The 12,500-nt window shown below is 50.0% G+C and overlaps 1 long non-coding RNA gene across 2 annotated transcripts; it reads right to left on the bottom strand.

Annotated features, from left to right (window-relative positions):
• Positions 1-234: 234 nt before the first annotated feature.
• LOC120240947 lies at positions 235-11,788 on the bottom strand. Of its 2 annotated transcripts, none has more exons than XR_005530784.1 (3): positions 11,699-11,788; positions 3,991-4,180; positions 235-656 (listed from the first exon to the last, which is right to left on the bottom strand). It is a non-coding gene; the product is annotated as an uncharacterized LOC120240947 (long non-coding RNA). The 2 variants fall into 2 exon arrangements; XR_005530785.1 differs by lacking the exon at positions 11,699-11,788 and adding an exon at positions 11,582-11,646.
• Positions 11,789-12,500: the final 712 nt, after the last annotated feature.

The following is a 12,500-nucleotide window of genomic DNA, read 5'->3' as shown; positions in this document are numbered from 1 at the left end:
CGGAGGGGAGAGACCCTTCTCCAGCGGTGACAGATCTGGCCTACGGTTCTGCATTTTATTTTACCGTGTGCATGCATTCGAGTCAAAAGTCCCTGTAGTGGAAATCCGCAAAAAATCGGTAGATGTGTAGATCAACCTGGTAAGATTATTAATCGTGTGAAAATTATTAGGAAAATTACTGTACCCCGGCCCTAACATTTGAGGAAGTGACTTTATGTATTTTCAACCCCTGTTTTCAAAATTTAATTTAAAATATATGTGTTTTTAAAAACCCCAGAATGAGCCTCTTAATGAGGAGTTTACCTCTTTCCATGGTAAACACGTTCAGGAATGATGTGATCAGGAGTCAGGGACCCCTTCACGATTATTAGTTTGAATGAAAAGATTCATGGATTTGGAAAGTCACGGTGACAGTCGTTGAGGTGGAGGGCCATCCTGCACGTCTTCTGTCGGCCCCGTGCAATTTCCTCTTCACTTCACGGGGCGCCTCTCTGCACTCCGGAGTTATTTCTCACCTTTTCTTTCCTGCTCTTTCAATGTGATGATTACTTGAACAATCCAAGGAGGTAAACATTAACATGTCTCTCTTCAGACTAGAAACATGGACAAGAGCAGAGCTAAAGAAGACAGGATCATGCATCGGAGCCCATTTCAACCTGTAATAGGATCGTGCGGGTGAGTCGGTGTTTGCGTAAATTCCGCCAGCCAGTCACACTGTCCCTTCCTCTCCTGTAAGGTCCCCTGCTGTCCCTGCCCTGCCCCCCCCCCCCCCCCGCCGCTGGGGAAGACACGTAGGGCGTCAGACGCTCTTGGAGGGGCCCAACCGGGGCGGCTCCATGCTGGTCCTGGACCATGGAGCTGCCTGGGGACATGCAGGGAGTACCCGGCACCCAGAGTACTCTGTGACGGACCCACAACGTGGCCTTGCGCCCGCGTCTCCAGTCGACACGGGATCCTGTGGGGAGTTTGCTGCCTGGGCCTCACCCTCACGCACACACCCACACTTAGCATCTGAGGACGGTCAGTGTGCACCCCGCTAGGGGTTCTGGTGTCTCCCCAGGGTGCATGCCTCCGACTGGGCGGGTGAACCTTTCCTCAGCTGCAGGTAACTTCCACGACCTGTAAAACCTGGGTCTTGGCCAGTCTGCCTGCGGGTTCAGAGTTGGATTAATCAGTCCACCCACAACCTCAAACTCAAGGCTTCCCATCTCTGAGCACAGCCCCGTAATTGACTCATCTTAGGAATCCATTCTGTTTTCACCGTGATCTCAAATTACCAAATCCCGCTGACTTCACTCAGCCTATTAGCCTCTTTATAGTTACATTTGACTTTCTGAGATAAAGGATATATAAGTGCTTTATAAACTCTAAAGCACTCACTAAAAGTAATAGATTCTTCACCAATCAGATGTTGTAATCAACTACTTAAATAATATCCCAGATAAGGTCCTAGACTCCTGGGCCCACTTGACTTTTGTCCTGTTTACTAAATCAATGCCCTAGCAATCGGCCAGCATTTAGTATCTCAGCTCTCGGTCCCCATCTGGATGGTGCCTCGCTGGAACCCTGCTGACAAATGCACTGAGCACAGTGGTCCTCGACGCCTCCAGGGCAAGGGCCCTCTAACCGCAGGAGGCATAACGAATCCAACATGGGCCCTCTCTGCTCGGCACACAGTAGGTCTGTGCTGAACTCTGGCACGTTCTTCTCCCTCTCGCTCTCTGCTGAGGGCTCTGGCTGCACTACCCAGAGGACAGGTAACCACGCTGGACACTGCAATCACCCTCCCTCTGCGAGACAGTCACTAGGCACCAGCCAGGGCGTTTAGTCCTTTCATCGGCCTTGGTAGAACACTGTCTGTGTGTCAAAGGCTAAGACGTCCATCTACCCTTTCTCCTCCACACACTCTTGCGCCTTCAGTATTTGCACGATGTTGAGTACTGGTTCTCCAGTTCCGTCCCGTTTAGTTTTACATCTGCCTTCAAAGCTCCATCTTCCAGACTCGGGGAGAGTAGAGGGAGCCCATCTTCCCACCCCTACTGACCCTTGCTGCCATGGCTACTCTTGCTCTTTGCTTGGCCAGCAGTTGCCTCAGACACAGGGCCAAGCCCACTGTTTCCATTCCCACACCAGCCGAGGGCCCCCAACTCCCTGCAGCCTGGCTCTCTGTCTTTCTCTTAAAATTTCCGCCCACAGGTCGCCAGAGCACAGGGGGAGCATATTAGCGGTCCTTCTCAACTCCTACACCTCTCTGCTTCTTTCTAGCCCTGCTAGCTCGGGCCGTGCACCCTGCTGCGGGCACCTCCCTGCGGACACCCTCTCGGGGGTGGGGCCCGCAGCCCACTCCCCTGCTTACCCCCAACCCCGTCTAGTTCTCCAGGCCTTGGTGGTGCCCCCAGGTTCCCCTGTCTTGGTGGGAGAGAAGCCTCCCATCCTGAAGGTTTACACTATCACCTCAGGGCAGGGGAGTGCCAAATCAGGGTCCCCCCCCCCCCCCCGGGAGGCCCGGAGACCCGGGAAGCCTACTCTGAGGTCAGGTCCCTGTGCCTGAGGTTCACAGCCTCCATGTATCAAATCTGGACCCTTCATCCTCTCCTGAACGTCAATGATTTTTCCAAATCACTTAATTTCTGGAGAAGTTTCAACTTCCCATCAGCCACACAGATACCAAGTCGAATCAGCTGTGAGCCCCCTTTCCCATGGCCCTTGTCCCCTGCTCAGCACCAACTGGGCTGTTCATTCTCTGCGTTTCCAGGTGCCAAGTCCTTTCCCCGGGGGCTGTGATCGGCCACGCCCGGTCTTCCATGGATCCCTGCGTCTGCTCTCTGAATGTCATCTCAACTACTTTCTGGTTCCTTCTGAGGATCACCAGAGATGAATCCCCCTTCGTGTCACGGTATGACCACATAATAACCTGGTTGAAAAAAACCCTGTAAGACTAAGTTCCTACAGGGAAAACGTTACCTGTCTCAGCTCAGTGCTCAACGTCCTCTGAAAGCATGGCACCCTTATTTCATTGTTTCCGAAGGAAGCCATTCACTTGCCCCAGAATGGACCTAATGCGATGCTATCTCCTTTTACTCAGCCAAGTCCCATCAATACATAAGTGGATAAAGACACTGTACATGTGCACAGTGGAGTATTACTCATCACGACAGAATGAAATCTTGCATTTGTGACATGGATGGACCTAGAAGGTGTTATGCTAAGTGAAATAATTCCAACAGAGAAAGACAGATACCATAGGATTTCATTTACACATGGAATCTACAAAATAAAAACAAACAAACAAACTAACAATGGATCTTAAACACATAGAGTAAAGGGGAGGGAAGAGAGGGATGGGCAAAATAGGGGAATATCACTTCCAGTGATAAAATAAATACGCCACGGGGGGAAAAGTACAGTCTAGGGAATGCAGACAATAATACCGTGATAGCATTGTGAGCATTGTGTGGTCACAGACGGTGACTACTCTGTGGTGAGCACTGTGTACATTCGCTGAATCACTCCCTTGTAAGCCTGAAACCAGCGTAATACCATAGTGTCAACTACCCTTCAATAATACAATAAAAACATTATCAAATGGATACTACAGTTGCCATTGTATGAGTGAAACATGTTATAGTCTTAAAATTAAATGCAAAGCACATTCACCAAAGGAGGGAAAACATCTTCTACCTGCGTGGATGCTTCTCTGGGACTAGCCTTCTGCATGAAGCGTGCTCTGAACATTTTAGCCCATGGCAGTCTCTCCTCATAATCTACTAGAGGAACTATCGAAACAACCCTCTTGCCATTCACTTGTGGATTATTGTCTCTACGGCTATTTACTTATTCTATTTATTTTTTAAAGGGAGTAGGATCATTCAATCAGGGCAGATCTTGGTTTCAACTCTGGCTTCATTATTTATTATCTGTGTGAAGTTGAGTAAATTATCTGACCCCATACGAATCCCTTTCCAAACCCACAGCAAGGGAGCTTCTAACCTCATGGTGTAATGGAGAGATGGATGGATGTCACCTGCAAGGACTCAACGTGTAGTATGAGCATCTGAGCCGCCTTCCCTGTCCTCGTCTCGGGTCTCAGAGCCTGTGTTGCCGGATTTCTCTTCGCATCTGTACCTCCTGGACCCAGCACGGGGCTTGCATGTCAAGCACATGTTCACTGGAAGCAATTCTGAGCAGAATCCAAAGGAATTAAATTTTAGTAGGTGCATCAATCTACTAAAAATGATGCCCAATGATGAACTTCAGAAGTATTTGGGGAAAAAATACACACACACACTCATATGCATACTCACACACTTACACTCACTCACACCCAACTGAATGGGTATACAATGAATAAAACAGCACTGTTACCTAATATAACATTATCCACATTTCTTTCATTCAAATGAATCTTCACAACACCATCAGATTTGTAGGGAGATGCTGATATTTATGATAAAAATAAAAATAATAAACACGCTAGACAAATATAAAAATAAGCAAAAGTAAAAATCTCTGAAACATAGGGGATTTCGTCTCAAGGTAAACTCTGGCTAATGATTTTTGTTAAAAATCAGATCTAATTTTGTGATGGTGTAAGTTGAATTCATTTTCATAAGGAAGTTGCATACATGTCTTCCTCTCCCATTGACAGTGCTCCAGAAAGAGCTATTAGTTATATGCACAGATGTGATATTTTCATTTTAACCTGACTTGGGCGTTCTTGTTAACCTTTCATTATTATCGAAGCCTGAAAGACGGCTGAAGTTGGTAATAACCTCATCCAAGTACATCTTCAAAAGAATTTGGCTCTTTTTTTTTAATATTAATTTTTGAGAGAAGGAGAGAGAAAAGAGGGAAGGGGAAGAGAAAGAGGGAGACACAGAATCCGAAGAAAGGCTCCAGGCTCCAAGCTGTCAGCACAGAGCCTGACACAGGGCTTGAACTCATGAACTGCAAGATCATGACCTGAGGTGAAGTCAGAGACTCAACCAAATGAGCCCCCAGGCGCCCCCAGAGTGGTTAGCTCGTAAAGCACATGCCTACCAGTGAAGATGTCATTTGAGCAAAACCACCTAGGCCACCTGTCAGCCAGGCGACAGCTCGGGGCAGGACTTCGGTCTCCTCTGAGATGGCCTGGGTCGCCTCTCACGTAAATTATTTCTACCTACGTCCACCCACCGGAACACTCTTATGAGTTGTATAGTTTTTTGCCTTTTAAACATTCATATCATTTGATCGGGTCCATTGCCACGAAAACTCAGGAGTTGCAAGGGGCCTTTTAAACAAGTCTGTTCACGCCCTCACTTTACAGACGAGGAGACAGAAGTCTGGTTAAGTGTGATTGTCCTGCCTACGAACATCTGTCCTGCTTCTCTCTAGACGGTTACTTGAGGGCAGGCTGCGGCGAATTATCTCCACAGGACCTCGGGAAAGAAAGCCTCTACAAATCAATGGAAATGTTTTTATGTCTGGGTCGAGGAATATAAAAGGGCCAATCAGACGAGATTGGGCACATTCAGGGTGGTAAGGCCATAGACTAAAAGGGCAAATCAAACGCAGTTGCATCCAACCATAGCAATGACAGGCAGCTTCTAGAAAGCTGTGTTTATCCGAGTTAGTTGGTTACAAGTCAACGTATCTCTGTATAATGAACATACGGCGAATTTTAACTGAAGGTCCTGGACTGTGTTTCTCTGATTCCTATGAAGTTCATGGATTAATTTCGAGATTTCTATACATCCTCTGGAATTAGACTGGAACAGTCCGTGTGAGAATGTGTTCCCGAGGTCCGATTCTGTTGCCGCCATGAGACTTTTGAAAGTGTGTGTGAGCCAAAACAAGTAAGGATCCGCTGATTATGAATGTCTATTACACGGAAGAGAGGACGCTTGAAGACAAACAGGGCCGCCTCGTTCCATGAGGACCCCGTGGGCACGTGTCCAACAGACCTTCACCCGCCTCTCCAGCTGCAAAGCCACAGAGGACTGGGGCGGGGGGGTGGGGCACAGAGGCAGGGTGACGCTAAGAGCGATCGAAATCAAAAGGTAAAGAAAGTGTGGCAAATTCCAGAGGAAGAAATCTGATAAAATTAAGATGTAACAGACACTTCAAACTGTGTGATCTGACCTAATAAGTTATTAATAGGGGACCATTACTCCTCATGCATTTTTTATGAGGAAGGCATTGCCTTTTTGTCAAGATTAGTGGATTATAAAATATTTGTGCTACACAATATAAATGACCCTACCTATTAATAAGTCTCTAGAAAGATATGCTTAAATTGAATTACATTAGGAAGAAAAGTGCCAACAGAAAATTAGGTGTAATTAATGAGAGCACATAAATAAACCAGATATGGGGGGAAAGGACATTCTTCCCATTGATCATTTTGAGAATTAATTGCCGATATGCTCCAATGACATACCAACTATTACTGTTTGCATAAGAGCTGTATCACAGGTGGAGTTCCTGTAACTATTAATATATATTATAATTTATAGCTGGGAGGTAGCAGAAGATCACACGCCTCTAATTAGTGGGCATAATTTTGAAGAGCTAAAAGCTTCCACTTAAAACACGATATTGTAACGAGGACTCATTACACTTTGTTTTCTCGCATGCGGAACGTTGCTTTCCCTGCAATGCTCCATGTGGGCTGGGCGTGAGACTGCCCGGGCATCCTGACCAACGCGGCTGCGCAGGTCACCTCACCTTATTATTTTCCAGGGGCCGGAGCCAGCAATCCACTTAGCGCTGTGATGCCCCGAGATACCGGAAATTATTTTTCACATCTCATTCCCATAATGGGCAGTGTGATGGAGTTACACGGCGGACGCACGCTCCGGACCATCTCCACCCGCAAACGTATGTAAGGTTTCCCGGTGCCACACGCCACGTCCGACATGCTATGAGGCAGCGTCACATTCCTGTTTCAGGCATGAGGCGGTCACTCCCTCCCGTAGTTCAGACAAGAATGTCTGGGGCTGTGACACGCTCATTTCATCAGGGCCTGCGTTATTATTTGTGGTGTGTTTAAAGTAGCTGATGTCACACAGTATATCTTCCCTTTTGTTCACAGTAAGCAAGTCTAATGAAAAAATGCCCAACACCCAATTTAAAATAATTGTCATTATGCAAAACAAATACAGCTAATCACTCTCTTGCCTGCTGGTCCATATTATTATCGCAGAACAAATGCATTAAAGCAACGCTCTTGGCCAGACAGGCTACCAGATAAGCCAAGGAGGTCTGAAGCCTAACACTACACGAGATCCTTTCCTGGGGAGCTTTTGGGGAGGGGGACTGGGTAGCACGGGGTCTGGAATGGGGCTTTGTGTGGGGCGTGGGGGCACTTTGGATGGAGACCCACATGGACGTGGTGGGGGCATCACCGCCGGCCTTCTCTTTGTGGTTTGGGAGAATGTATGTTTTAATAACACTTTGAGGGTAGCAGCCTCAGTAGAAGTCCCTAATCGTGTCACAGATATTGTTACGAGGTTTGGGATGAAGTCTTTCCTCCTGGGTGGACAGAGCCTACTGTGTGGTGCCCTCTCCATCGGCCTCCCTGGAAATATTAGGGATCCTCCCGTGATTCCCCAAAGGTTAGACAGGATGGGAGGGGCCACTCCGAAATTTAAAAGAAAAAAAGACAAGTTAAATGCATTTTCTGAGGTTGATGGAGAAAACAGCATATGGGGGATAAAGATTAATTATAAAGATCTTTAGATATACTTTGGGGAACACTGAAGTTTCCCATTCCACTCTTACTGAATTACATTTCTCTGCCGCAGCAGCTTTACCTTTTAATTTTACACTTATTTGTTCATTTTACTTTATGTAGTTCCATTTCTGTACTTCAGTTCACCAGTCCTGGCAAGCGCCCTAACTCTGGGTTTAGGGCGGGAAAGTCACGGTGGAGATGTAATCACTCACGCGCCTGGTCTTCCCTGCGAGGTCTCATGAGCTGGCCCGAGCTTCGGCCCCACTTGGCCCCACTTGGTGATCAGTCCGCTGGCCCTGGGAAACCCCTTCCCGCTCCGGACCTCACTTCTCTGTAGAGCAAGGAAGTTAGTGTTAGTATCCTGCTCAGTTCTAAAGCTGACTGTTCAGCCACTGCTTTACGTGGTCCTGGAGCAGTTACTGAAGGAACACAGGTCTACGGCCTCGCAAGCAGAGGTAAAAATAAATCACCGTGTACAGAAGCACAAACGTGCGCTGTGGGAGACACCATGAAGAACGAGCATCTATCTTGGGGAGCAGAGTGTGCCCAGGTGTGCCTGCTAGCTGGGCCTCACACAACAGGTGCAGAGAGCAGTCTATAGGGAGTTTTCTCGGGGCTGCACCTGCCGCCAAGACCCTTCCAGGGCACTCTGGGCACATGGGCGCCCTCACGGGTACGGCACAGAATGGCCCGTGCACCTGGCCAGCTCCACGGTGCACGGGCACTTCCGAGGGCTGGGGTGCGCATGCCCCAGTGTCCGCCAGGAGCCCCGCTGGGTTGATGGCTGAGGGCTCTTACCGGCCTCCTTGAGCCAAGAACTGTGATTCTAACCCAACAAGCCCCTGAATCCATTCAATCTGCTCTTGCTCACGTTGTTACAATTCCTTCTATGATTCTGGGCCAATATTATAGCTTTGGTTTGAGGAATTTTGATTAGAACTCGGTAAGAGTAAGAGTATTCGGCGAAGCCAGGGTGGTGTGTGAGTGTCCTCACCGCCATCGCCGTGGAGTGACTTGCGAGCCTGCCCGAGCTGGAGGAAGGCCTGGGCCAGCCGCGCCAAGGGCACAGCACTGGAAGAACGTCTTCCCAGCTGGGCTGAGCTGACGTCTCGAGGGGCGTTCACAGCTTCAGCCAAGCAAGGACAGAAACGAGACAGCATCCATACAATGGAGCTGAAGAGAAGCCAAGTGACCCGTGGAATGGGACAGTCCTGAACAAAGGTTCTGAGCACTCACTCTAGGAAAAGACACGTCTCCCGCTGTCTCCAACATCCCAAACACGGGCTCTACTTACTAACAGAAAAAAACCAAACCATTTAAAATCCATACGTAACCCATGACGAAGCCATTTCCTTCTACGTTTCCTGAAAACTCTCTCCCCCGTGCTCAGCAACCCCCATCCGGCTCTGCAGATGTTGCTGGTCACTGGGGACTAGCTCCCAGGTCATCCTTCAGCCGCTGTGGCTGTTTATTGATTCTTGTACTTGTGTGTCTTATATAAAATATCCAGTTTCCCCCTCAAACACAGAAGTTCACGAATGCAGCCTACTCACTGATTTTATGGAGGGATTTACTGTTTCTGTGAATTGCCAGTCATGCGGCCATCTTTGTAATGGCGACAGATGGAAGAACTCACCGTCTCCCAACTACCCACCGTGGAAGCAAGGGATTCGACTGGCTACTAACATGGCACGAGTTCAGTGCTAACATGGCATGAGTTTTAAAACACAGCTCATTCCTAGCTACCTGGGTATTTCCTTCTCTCCTTCCTAATTATAAGACACAGCACTACTGCGTATCAGAAGGCTCGTGTGTGATTGTCTAACCACAGGAAGAAAACTCTCCAGAAATCGCAATCGTGTGATGGAGCGTGTGCTGGGGGAGCAACAGACGGAGGGCAGAGGAGGCACATCTCAGCCCCGGAATGTTTGCTTCTCCCTGCTCAGCGTGCACGGACTCACTCTCTGGCCACTGCACTTTCACCTCTAGTCTGAATACAAGTGGGGAAATACACAGCCCTTTTTTTTTTCCTTAGGATAGCAAGGATGTCATTTTCGAAATAACTTTATTATAGAGAACCAAAGAACAAAAACTAATTAGACGACTCATATCATAAACATTATCTTCAGGTCAAAATGCTCTCACCCCATGGATGCCAACAGAATGCAGCAGTGTTTTCCAGAACAGAGTCTGGCCAAAGAGGACCTCCCTGTGCCCACAGAGAAATGCTAAAGCCGAGTGGTTTTCCTCCTCTGGCCTCCTCGGCTGTGACTGTTGAAACATTTTCTGTGTGGAACACACGAGGCTCATCTTCGCCAGTTCACTGGGCTCACGGCCGACAAGGAGCCCATGGCCCCCAGCCCCCCAGCAGAGCCCCCATGAGAGGCCTGCGCCTGCCTAACAGAAACCACAGACCACGTGGCTGACACAGTGGAAATCTGTTCTCTCGTGGTTCAGGAGGCCACAGGTCTGAATCAAGGTGTCCAAAGGCTCGCTCCTCTTGGAGGCTCGGAGGAAGAGTCCACTCGTCCCCTCTCCCTGCCTCTGGGAGCTCAGGCTGCTGCACAGCTGGTCCCTGCCTCTGCCTCTGCCCCGTGTGTCTGCGTGTCCTCTCTGATGAGGACGCCGCCATTAGATTGGGGCCCACCCTAATCTCAATTACATCTGCAGGGACCCTAAGCCCTAATCGGGTCACATTCCAGCCTTCTGGGTGGACATGAATCTGAAGGTGCTGTTTGCCAAGATAGCGCACTAAAACCCCCCATGCGATCCTTCTCAAGGCCTTTTTTCTTTGTGCAGCATTTACTCAGAAATCTCTCCTGGTTTCTTCCACTCGTGTGGGTTTTTAAAGTTCTCTTGCCTGTGCCTTTAAGGTCCATTTCCAGCGGGAATGAGGCGAGCATCCCGTGTCTCCCAGCCGAAGTCCGTGAGGCTTCTGGCGTTTCCATGGGGTGACCTTGTTTGAAATTCTTTAATGGAATGCAGGTGAATTGTTACATATTGCAGATAAAATGTCCCAAAGGAACTCATTAGAACGAGTAATGAATAATGCGCCGTATAACTGCAGACTGTCTCTCTCCGTTACAGCGCCGCACTGGCGAGTCTCAGCCCCACCCTCATCAAGAAACTTCTTGCTCCGCTTGCACTGTGTAGAAGGCACCTGTGACATAGATTTAACTTACTAGAAAGACATTTGCTTTTGTTACTTTAGGGTGGGTCTGAATTTTACCCTGTGTTGTCCAGAGGAAGAAACAGAGCATGGGAATTTAGGGAGGACAGTCCCGTTATACGGACAGTTTATACACGCTATGTCATAACTGAACCAAAACCCCTGTGATAAGGAAGCACTTGGCCTCCTCTCTGGAAGGATGAGCACTAGGAGTCCAAGGTCCCGAGCAAGACGCGGGCGCTGCAAACAGTGAAGCCGATGGGGCGGGCTCCTGGCCTGACACGGCTGCTCCCGGCCACGCACCCTTCCCCAGTACCGGCTCCGAGAAGGGAGGCGGAGACGTCTGGGCGGTGTCCGCCCACGTGAAGGCCAAGGCCTGTATTGTCAGACCGAAGAAATAGAAATCACCTGGGGTCTCTGCGTGGCTCAGTCGGCTGACCGTCTGGCTTCGGCCCAGGTCATGATCTCAGGGCTCGTGAGTTCGAGCCCCGCGTGGGGCGACAGCTCGGAGCCTGGAACCTGCTTCGGATTCTGTCTCCCTCTCCCTGCCCCTCCCCCGCTCGCGCCCTGTCTCTCTCAAAAATATAAATAAATAGATAAGTAAATAAATAAATAAATCAAGCTCAACAGGAAAGACCCAGAGAGGCGCGGCAGACGGAACACATTTAAGAGCGTAACCGGTGCGGAAGTCACACCTGAGTCGTATATCCTTCTTCCGCAGGCCTCCGCGGTCCAAGGCGTCTACACGGAGTCACCAGGGCTGGGAGTGAGAAACCAGTGTTAACTGGAGAACACGCCGGAAACTTCCCTACCTCGTGCGCCTGCACGTGCCACGTGGTTTCCGCCTGTGCGCCCTTGGCCGATCCACCTGCCGCCAGCCTTCGGGGAAGACCTGGTCGGGCCCGGCGCCCCGGGCCACGCGCATGCGCACCGGCGCCAGCGCCAGCCCGAGCAGCACCCGCCCCCCCGCCCCCCGCAGGGACAGCGGGCTGACCACGCGCGCATGCGCACCAGCGCCAACACTAGCTCGAGCAGCAGCCCCCCCCTCCGCAGGGACAGCGGGCTGACCGCCCCACCCCGGCCACGCGCATGCGCACGGGCGCCAGCGCCAGCCCGAGCGGCACCCGCAGGAACAGCTCCCCGGCCCCGGGCCTGCGGGGCGGGGGCGCATCGGGCCCCTCCCACGGCGTCCGTCGACCACACAGACACCAGTGATAACTGCTAACTAGTAACCGCCGGAGCCCGGGAAAGGGACGGGAGTTTTCTGCAGCCCCCCGCCCCCCGGGCCCCCGCCCAGGCCTGACCGCCGGGCGCCCCTGGGCGGCCGCGCTCGCCCCGCACCTCCCTGCGTGTCCCGCTGCCCCTCTATTTCCGTGGCTCCGGGCGGATCACAGCATTTTTAAGCCTCCATCCAACACACGCGTATACTGTTCCTGGGAAAATATCAATTTGTGGGGTTTGTTTTTAACTCTTTACAGAAATCCGTACTTACAATACAAAAAAAAATGCAAATGTGATTTTTTCCTCTACCTGCAACTTTATCATAAAAACAAATTGAAGCCGGTATTTAGTAGCCGCTATTCAAACATGTTTAAAAAGAGTAAAGAGGGGCGC

This window comes from Hyaena hyaena, unplaced genomic scaffold (genome assembly GCF_003009895.1).
Source record: "Hyaena hyaena isolate Hyena2069 unplaced genomic scaffold, ASM300989v1 scaffold_267, whole genome shotgun sequence".
In the NCBI taxonomy this organism is placed as follows: Eukaryota; Metazoa; Chordata; class Mammalia; order Carnivora; family Hyaenidae; genus Hyaena; species Hyaena hyaena.
The sequence above is the reverse complement of the archived record's forward strand: the minus strand, read 5'-3'. Positions and strand labels throughout refer to the sequence as shown.